At 39.2% G+C, this 9,990-nt stretch overlaps 1 long non-coding RNA gene across 1 annotated transcript; it reads right to left on the bottom strand.

The window, feature by feature from the left end:
• Window positions 1-469: 469 nt before the first annotated feature.
• Window positions 470-2,524, bottom strand: LOC142399388 (uncharacterized). Its single transcript, XR_012772869.1, has 3 exons — window positions 2,157-2,524; window positions 1,272-1,402; window positions 470-1,027 (listed from the first exon to the last, which is right to left on the bottom strand). It is a non-coding gene; the product is annotated as an uncharacterized LOC142399388 (long non-coding RNA).
• Between the last annotated feature and the right edge of the window lie 7,466 nt (window positions 2,525-9,990).

The following is a 9,990-nucleotide window of genomic DNA, read 5'->3' as shown; positions in this document are numbered from 1 at the left end:
GTTTCTCCAGCACTATAAGGCACGAAACACCTAGACCAGGTCCCCTGAAAAGATTGTCGTGTGAATGTAATTTATATTTGATTTACCAAAAAATGTATACTTTTAGGGGGTTTTCAGATCATAGTTCCTATGAAACTTCACAATATATGAAAAGCTTTTTCCAAAATGTTTTATACCTACTTTCAAAAATATTGTTTTATTTGTTACTACCATTAAAAGCAGCATTTAAATGTTTCAAATGCTATCTCAGCTGATATCACTTTCCTGATGCTTGAAATCAGATTTTTAAAAAAAAGTAATGAGAACAGCTTCTATAGCATTTTGGAAAAGAGCTTTTCAAATGCTTTCCCATGATGATGCATGTGTCTCTACCAGCTAACCCCCACCACCATGACAAATGAAAATTCTGTGAGAAACACCGTTTACACATGGTTTCTTGTACTTTCAGACTGTACTTGGCAGCGATCCACTTTAATGAAAATGCAAACCGACCACAGGCCCAGACAGCAGACGGTGTACCTCTCTTCAAAATCTCCTTTCCCAAATCCAAGAAGGGAGAGTGCAGTCAAACGTCAAAAGACTAAGCCAACCTTTGGTAAGACCTCAAAAGTTCAAGAATTCAAGTCCAACTACTTTTGCCTTTATCAAATTTACTGAGGTTAATTCCAACAAATAGGAATACAAAAAATGTGAGAAATAGAAATCTAAACAAACATAAATATATATATAGAACAAATATAAATATATAAATAAACATTGAAATGTACAAATGACTAACTGAAATATACAAATGTTGAGCGTGTACAGTGTGTATGAATGTTCTGTGTGAAAAGGGAATGTGGATGTCCTGATGGACCTAATTTTTCACATGCGAGGCAGTCTAAACCCGGTGCAGTGTCCTTCATCATCGGAGTACTCGGCACGGATACGCAGGACCACACAGGCAGGAATGACCGCTCTGATCCGGCGACCCAAAAAGCCCCAGCACCACGCCACGAACTGCCTGTAGGCCAAATGCCTGAAGCGCCTGGAAGAACAGATAGAAAAAAACGACACTTGCAGAGAATGTTGTTGTTCTTCTGTTATTGCTATGTTGTACATATTTACATATTCCTATGGATTATTCTTGATTGTGTTTTAATAATGTCTTGTAAATAAATCTACAAACACTCTTCATACTGTCTGCATAGTTGAATTGTCAGGCTCTGTTGGGTGGGTGTACTGTAAACTCTTATGTATGTGGCTATGAGTGATTATTTTACAACGCTTACCGATGGGTTCTTCTCAGGCGTAAACTGCCAAACAGGTAGATCCAAATGTTTACAGTGTTACCTGAGGGATCTCCATGCAGCATCTATTCTCCCTTTCTGTGGGCATTATCTCGCAAATTCCACATTGACACCTATTATTTTAAAAAAAAAAGGCAGTGTAATGATATTCTGTTTTCAGGTAATGCCGGCAAATATAACAATGAAACATCTTTAGTGGCAAGTAAATGAGTTAACAGGTGAGCATGGAGAATAATTACATGCTGGTCAGAATACTATCATGTTTTTTGCATGCCATAGGCTACTGTATAACTACATGGGCAACGCACAGCTGGCTGTTCCCAGTGAAGACGGGCTATTAAAAAGGTGTACACAGAAATATGTGGCATAAGTTTCATTCCGTGTAGTTACACTTTGGATCCAGCACTTGGTCAGGATATGATGAGGTATGCTTTTTTTTTTTTTTTGTATATTACAGCATGTAAACCTTTTTGTCTATAAAACTTGGTTATAAATCGCTCCCCTTATGTCAACACTGGGTGGAGAATCATTTGCATGTTGGCAATGTGTACTATGGGAAATACTTTGGCAGTGTTACTGTTGTACAATGCAAGGCGACATTGAGAAAGTTACTTGGTGTAGAGACTGGAGATGCCAGCAGCCATACTCACTAATGTTAGCACTGCAAACACGTGCCCACATTGCAAAATAAGTTGGGAACTTATACGTTTTGTAAGCAAAAATAACATTTTAGGTAGTCCTGATGTAGTGACTAATTTCTGCTCTAATTAGGCTACCGTAGGCTAAGCCACTGCTAGTATCTGCGCACCTCAGTGGTTCGGACCGACCCAACTATAAACGTTTCCAGACATAACATTTCAAACTCACCATTCTGAGACGTTTTGCTGAAGGCGCTGCTGATCTGCAGTTTGTTGCTGAACTGCCTGCGCCTCGCTTCAGGGTCCGATTCCGGGTCGAAGGCGAAAGGTACGATGGTTTGCTCACCTGCCATTTCTATTTTTTTTTCCTACTAGCAGGCAGCTAACATGCGCGGAGCCAAAACAGAGAATCAGACACGCCCCCATTCAGCCATGACACACCCCTCGCGCTCCTCCTTGCTTCTCATTAGGAAAACAGGGCACTGGAGAGAGCGCTGAAATGCTGCTTTCTTCTAAGAGGCCAAATCTGCGTTTTTCGGGTGAATTTTGAGAACGCCTGGGGGTATAACATCCTGAAGCCTCCGAAAGCCCATTTAAAGCGCCACTACTATACCATGCCATGGGAACTTTAACAAGTATGTCATGTTTGAGGAAAAAAACTTAACCACTGAAGTGCAGAGCAATGAGTCTGCCTGCCCTCTTCAAAGCCTGCTATGTTGCCTGAACTGTGAGTGCAGTGATTGATCTGAACAATACTTTGATTACTGAATGACCACAATAACATTGACAGAATGAAGTAGTGTTACGATACAGAATTAAACACGAAATCGTGGTTCATCACTGAGAAATGGTTTGACTTGCTAATGAATTAATAGTTATCAGAAGTTTGTGAACTGCAGTCACCTTCTACAAGTTGCTCCTGATTAGCTCTTATCCATCTTCTATTCAGATCAACCGGTAATTACTCCTCTTCTGCTCCCCAAGTGACAAAATATCAGTGTTGTAGTACAAAAGATCATTTTTAGCCTTAATATAACTCGTTCAAGGTCTCCAATTTGTCTCTGAATGGAAAACATTTTAAGCCATAGAGGTTTTTGCAGACTTTTAGTGCAGTTGCTGTTCACTCATGTTCTTCATGTTTTCTGCTGGAGATGCACTCTCACAGCAAGAAATGTGAAAGGGGGATGGGGGCGTCTGTTAGTACAAAGGAGGCAGAAAGTAATGCAGAAAGCACCTTGTGGAAATCAATGTTTTTCTTACAACGGTTTGAGAACAACAGATGAGGCGCCTTGTTGCATTGGCATTAATAATGAAAGTATCTGAACGTATCCATAGCAGTAAAAGAGCAAGTGTAAGGACAACTACAGGTCAGCAGACAAGAGAATGAAGCAGTAACTTATACCACACTCCTTCTTTCCCACACTTTCTTGTGTGTGAAAACCACCTTAGTTAAAAATCTTTAAATGCAATCAATACTGTAACATGCTTCATTTATAATTTCACATTTCTTCTCTTGATGACCATCAATAATTCAAGTTAGGCTAGCTGCTAGCCTTTACACTGTGATGCCTGGCCATGGCAGTAGCTAATCCAGTGAGCTGCTAGGTTGGATATAATGCCCCCTGGTTAAATGAGAATTTGTTTTTTCATTTCCCACCCCTGACCAACAGTTACAAGTAACAAGAGCATCCTTGTCCACATCAGTACCTGTCTTTGGCTTCTCACCGGTCTTAATTTTGTCCACTTTTCTGTGCTGTACTCTCTACTGTACTGTCTCATGGTGCGTACCGTTTACAGAACTGACATCGGCTAACATAGCTACATATAATATAGCTTTACAATATTACTGATTAAATGAAGCAGACCTTGCAAGGTGGCAAATACCTATCAAGGAACTAATACTAGCACCGTGCAAAACATACGGTACAGACAGGTAACTAATATTTACAGTTTATAACAGAAGCGAGTGCACACCATCTGCAATATGACTTAAAAATAGATGACTCAAAATCGAATCACCTTCCAGTTTTTCAGAGATGATAACAGAGGTTCATCTGATCAAACAAAAAACACATTTAAAGCAGAAATCAACAATGAAAACACAGAGAGGAAGGAAGAAATTAAAAAAGTGAATACATCCGTGATCTTTGACGCTTGATGTTTTTGATCATATATTTCCACTACATGGCCACATGTGATGGCCAAGTGGTTATGGCGTTAGATTTGAAAGCCAATGAGGTTTCCCTGCGCAGGCTCAAACCCTGCTCATAGCGGCAATACAGCTTTGTTATCTTTTTCCCTCGGGCGCTGTGATTGGTTGCCCACTACTCCAGTGTATGGCATCTGTCTCCATGAGTGTGTGACCCTGTGCATGTGTGTGTTCAACAGGTGCCAACCTGGATGGGTAGAATGCAGAGACTAATTTTGTGTGCAAAACCTGACTGACATGACTATAAAGTTATTTTGATCTTAAATTATATGATATGTAATACCACTCCACAGCAGCAATGGCTGCTCTTAAAATATGCCAATAATTATTACACTATCTCGCCCAATTTATTTTTTTAATACATTATATGACTATTCCAGGAGCTGAGTTTTGACCTTGGAACATTCCAAGAATTGAGGACTATTGAAAGGTCCTTCTTTCAACCCCAACGCCATTTCAACAACAGGAAGTCGGAGCATAATGTAGTTTTGGAGGAGGTAATTTACCCCCCAAAATGCTTCAGGTAGCAAGGGGCCATTTGCATATTGTTTCTAAGCACCTACACTCAGCACTTCAAAATGTGTAACACAAAGAGACTTTGAGTGAATGCAACTGAAGCTAGAGTAGGTTGTTGTGGAGAGCCAGCCAGTCAAATCACCTGACTGATAACACGTCTGATCTCGTAACTTATGGTCACTGCAATTCCACATGTCAGGCCTACCCACCATCAAGCATTTGCACATTTCATCTTTGTGAATCCTGCCTAACTAATGCCAAAGTAATGGAAATAAATAATTGTAGTTTTTGACACTCTGCATTTAGAGAATGTAGCTTTAGTTTTCTGTGCGATTTGCTTTTCTATTTGTCAGCAAAATAACAGAAATGTTAGCTTTCCAAATAGCATGACATTAGTTCAAGAGGCAGAGAACAGAGAGGAAAATATCTGGTTCAGCATTACACAGAAAAAAAAGACAAAGCACACTTCCTGTTTTATTTTGCATTGCTTTTATGTCCTTGGGCATTTCAGTTTGTTTTCCTTCTTGTAGTTTTGTCTCACATCTGTCTGAGAACACGACAGCTGCAGTCTATCAGCTGTTACTCATCTTGTATGGATACGTACATGTTTTACAGTTTTCATTTGCCAGTTGTTGTTTTTTGTTGTCTTTTTATGTGTGCATATGTGTATTTGATCATTGCCTGTTATGGGGCTCCCCTTTTTTGTCTTCCATCAGACATTTTTGTTTTCCTTGTAATTTGGATTCATTCATTTATTTTGGATAGCTGACATTTATCTGTCATATGGCCTGCCGATTTGTGCTTGAACCTCGTCTGGCAGTAAACTCTGTTTTGGCCTTTGACCATTTATCTGTGCTTTCATTTACAGGTTGGAATATCTAGTCTTAGATCAAAGGCTCTCTTCATCGAAATAATACATTGTGGCTGATAAATGCTGGACATCTCTGTTCATCTCTCTGTTTTACTTTCTTTTTTTTTTTAATTACCAGGGACCATATGATGAAAAGCTCATCCAATTTACTCTATGATGTATTAACACACCTTTGTATTTATTGACACTAAACACAACCCTAAAGGCAGATAGATCTGCACATCTCTTTTCCACGTTTACATCATGTGATGCCATGTTTTATCTTTGACAAAGATTTCTCTAAGATAAAATGTAGCTGTACTGTCCAAAATTAATTTGTGGGCATGAAGTCTAATCCTAATTTTCAGCTTTCAAACATAAAGATGCATTTGTGCTAATCACATAAAGTTGTGGGGTTGAAAGTTACCTGTTAAAATAGTAAATGTTTGGAGCACCAGCACAACCAAGAAAAAGAAGTCTCAAAAATGCAGGCTTTACAACATTGGTATTTAAAAATGAATAGCAGTGAATACCTGAATACTTTTTTATCCTTTACAGTCAACTCGAATAGTAGTGTAGTAATGTACTGTGAGAAAGTTTTACACAAAGTATCTCTGACTTCTATACACTTCTGACTTAAATTAAACATATCTATTGATGAGAAGAAATCTGTGGTTATCTGAAGTTTTTATATTTCATAGCATTAACCACACGTTCAGCAATTTATTTTCTCATCTATTCATTCTCATGAAATACACTTCTTGGTAATATAGAGAAAAATGTAAGCAGGGTCATTTCAAAATCTTTAAAGCTTGTGTAGTTGTTGTAACATGATGACACATTGACGGTTCACCTGTTGAACAATGAATTCATATTGAAGGCTGCACATCATAGAATAGAACAATACAGTGTGCGATGGTGTTGTGTTTGTAACTGTTGCCTCAAAGTAAGAGGGTTCCTGGTTCCAATCTCTGTGTGGAGCTTGCATGTTCTCCTGGTGCATGCATGGGTTCTTTCTGGGTAGTCGGCTTCTTCCCACCATCCAAAACATTCATGTTAGGTTATCTGGTGATTCCAAATTGACCCTAGCAGTCTGCATGGTTAATTGTCTCTATGTTGGCTCATTAATGGAGTGACGACTTGTCCAAGGTGTACCCCGCCTCTCGCTCAACAGCAGCTGTTTTAGGCTTCTTCCACCGCAACCCTAAACTGGATCAAGCGGGTATTGAAAGATTGTAGCTGCAGCCACTGAATATACAAGTTGTTTAAGATAATTTCATAAAAAGTGGTCCTCAAGTAGCTGTTCAGTGGGGTTTTATAAAGTACTTAGTTTTGATGATTAGTCAGTGTCTTAACTGTCGTAGAACGCAGTCAGAGCACTTGTAATTTGGGGAATCAAAAGCTATCCTGACAGGTGAGCTAAAGAGCTTCTGAAGCGTCGCTTCTGACAGTTGTTAACAGTCCATGGTGCACTTAAAAACAGTCCCGCTTGCAAAACTGTGTGGCAGCATGGAGGATGGTAGGCAGACCTCGTTCATGTAACTGTCTGAAGCGGAAGTGTGGTGGCTGAAATAAATAGATAAACATTATTTTAAGTTAAGTACTAATTTAGTAAAATCCTCAGTCAGCCTGTTCAATTGTTCTCTTAAAATTATTTTAAACATCCTTTACATACAGGCTGCTTTTTTTAAATCATGTTGTTGTAAAATACTCTTTCTGTGTTCTTCTAAAAATCTTGCACACCTCTTTTTCCATCCACCACGGTATACATTAGTCAAAGAGCATTATGACTCATGACCATTGTTCAGCTCAGCTGGGCCTCTTGTGTTGGTAATCTGGCCAGCTGTGATCGTCCTGTGATTGTCCTGCTGCGGTGCTGCAGCCAGTTTTCAGGTACAGATTTACAATGTGTTATTTTTCTCATCCTAATCTTATCTTCCCCTTCTTTTTCTCCTCGTTCCTGCTTGTCCTCTTCACTCCCCACCAAATACACAAAGGCGGGAGTGTTAATCAAAAGAACTGGGTCTTCTCATTCCCACCTAATAAGCAGAGAGTGAATGCATGGCTGCCCCCATCACAAACAGCAATGAGACCATAGACTCCATTACCACGGGTTTGTTAATTCATGAGGTGGGTTTCTTTCTGCCCCCTCCTCTAAGAGTTGTCAGCTTATTCCCTATTTCCTTGTTCTCCTTGAAATATTTGAAATCCTCATAATGTCACTCCTCTCACTTCAATGCCATATTTAAGGCAATAGAACATTGTTTCTTATGGGAGTCCTTCCCGTTCAGTCCATGTCCCACTTCATAATTCAGCAAGTTATTTCTGGACATGCAGGCATAACAGAGGAGCAAGCATGACACTTTAAGAGCCTTGGATCTTCTAATGGAGTTACCTATATAGTATAAGGAGGAAGATTAACATTATTCTGAAACGTTTTGTCAAAGTACGTTTATTTTCTTATAAGAGTTCTTGAGTGAAGAGTATTTTACCTGATAGCATATTCTCTCATTTTAACAACAGTCTCACTTGATGTTTTTTTGTGTGTGTGTTTGTTTACTAAGGAGTAAAATAAAGCGAATTCTGTGATGATGTGTGGTTTGTTTTTTTTACAGAGAAATGGTCAGGATTCACTCATTTGTTATTTGTTGAATTTTAACAATGGAGGACAGTAAAATGAATAAATATAAACTGTAGAAAATATGCTGGGTTGCAAAGCACTGTGGTGCAGCAGGTTTTATTGAGGTTATCCTTGTCTATACATGTTTTGTCCGAGTTTGTTTCCTGTCAGTTCGAATCACCGTGTTCATATAACATCTTATGGTATTCCAAATTGCTTAATGCAAGTGGAGAAATTCTTTCTTCTTTTCCTTTTCCTATCAGCAACTATCACACCAATGGCAACTGCAAAACAGATAGGCTTTCTTGTGGTTGTAAATAAAGGTCAGCTGTAGCTGCGTACCACAAACCTTTGAAAATTGCTGTGTGATGCATTCACAAAACTTTGTTCTCTAAAAGAAAAAAACCCACATCTTAAAGATGTCAACTTGCCACTTCAACGTCTTCAGGAAATACCGACAGCAACTATTTACTTCCAAAACAGAGTTTGCGCCAAGTGTAAGCAGTTGGTAAATTTTGCCCTAAATATACACCCAAGTGAAAATCACTTTAGCTTAGCGTGAATACTGTAAACAGACAAAGCCGCTTACCATACAAAAGCTACAAAATACAACTAACACCTCCAGAGCTTGATAAGTAGCTGTTTACTTTCTTTTTGGTTAGTGTAAAATAATCACAAAAACAGAAGTATTGACAGGTGCTGTGTTTGCTGTGCTGTTTGTGCGCTAGGTGAACTGGTGCAAGCTTTAGGGCAACCTCAATATTTAGCAATACAGAGCACATCATCATCATTTAACCCTTGGCAGCAGGATGATCTTAGAATTTCAAATTATTACTGTAGGTGTCGGGTTAAGAGTTTTAACCTATACTTTACCAGAAGTACCTGCTAAGTTTGTTGATCAATAAAACTTACTCCCAGGAAATGGCTTTTTTTTAAATGAATTATTCATATTATCTAAGGAATTAATGTAATCATGTTATGCCAGTGATCTACATAAAGTGAAGATTAGAATTATTAGTTTTTCTTGGCCTGTTGAGTTGGCTGATTTCAGGGCAATGCTATATCTCTACCAATAGCCTGTGGTTATTGCACCTGAGCCCTCCTGCTGTCATTGACAGAGACAGAGAGCCCAAGTGATATTTGCAGAGCTCATTTGCACTCTGTGTGGCACATTGACTCCAATCTTGCAAACTCTCAATGGCCTCACATCGACAGTGCTTGTTAAAACTGCACCATGACTAAGTCCTGGGATAGAGACACACGCCTCGGGGGAGCGCAAGATGGGTAACAAGCACATTAGGTATGGCAACTATGTAGTGTGCATGCCATTGTTTACACCCACACTCCTAGCACACATGCACATTCGCATGCAACCAAATTGTCCTAAATATGAATTTTTTTAGAAGAAATGGAAAGGCAGTGTAGTCAAATTAGCTTGTTAAGCAGAGTACTTAACTGCAGTCTCCAAGTTAAGAATCACGCTCAGCACAAGTGCCAGCAAAAGATCAGGTAGTACGGATAATGATTGTAAAGTGGCTCGGAGGTAGCAATTAGCTGTCAGCTGTTAAAATAAGGGTTGTTTGTCTTCTCTGGTGGTCTATTACAAAAGAAAACCCTGTTCTTACAGTTTCCTCTCTCCACTTCTATTCCTCTGCACTCCTCCTCTGCACTCTGGTGCAATGCCAGAAAATTTGATTTCTCACATGGGCAACTTTTCTCCTACAGAGAGATTATTTCAATAAGGAATAAACAGACCTCCCCCGCAAGGCACGATCACAGGCCAAATGATCCACTCAGAGAATGTAGCTTTAAAAATGAATAATGCATGTGTTCACAGTTAAATTGTATCTAACTTACCAAAAGGGGGA

Source organism: Odontesthes bonariensis, chromosome 2 (assembly GCF_027942865.1).
Source record: "Odontesthes bonariensis isolate fOdoBon6 chromosome 2, fOdoBon6.hap1, whole genome shotgun sequence".
NCBI lineage: Eukaryota > Metazoa > Chordata > Actinopteri > Atheriniformes > Atherinopsidae > Odontesthes > Odontesthes bonariensis.
This window is presented reverse-complemented; position numbering and strand designations above follow the sequence as displayed.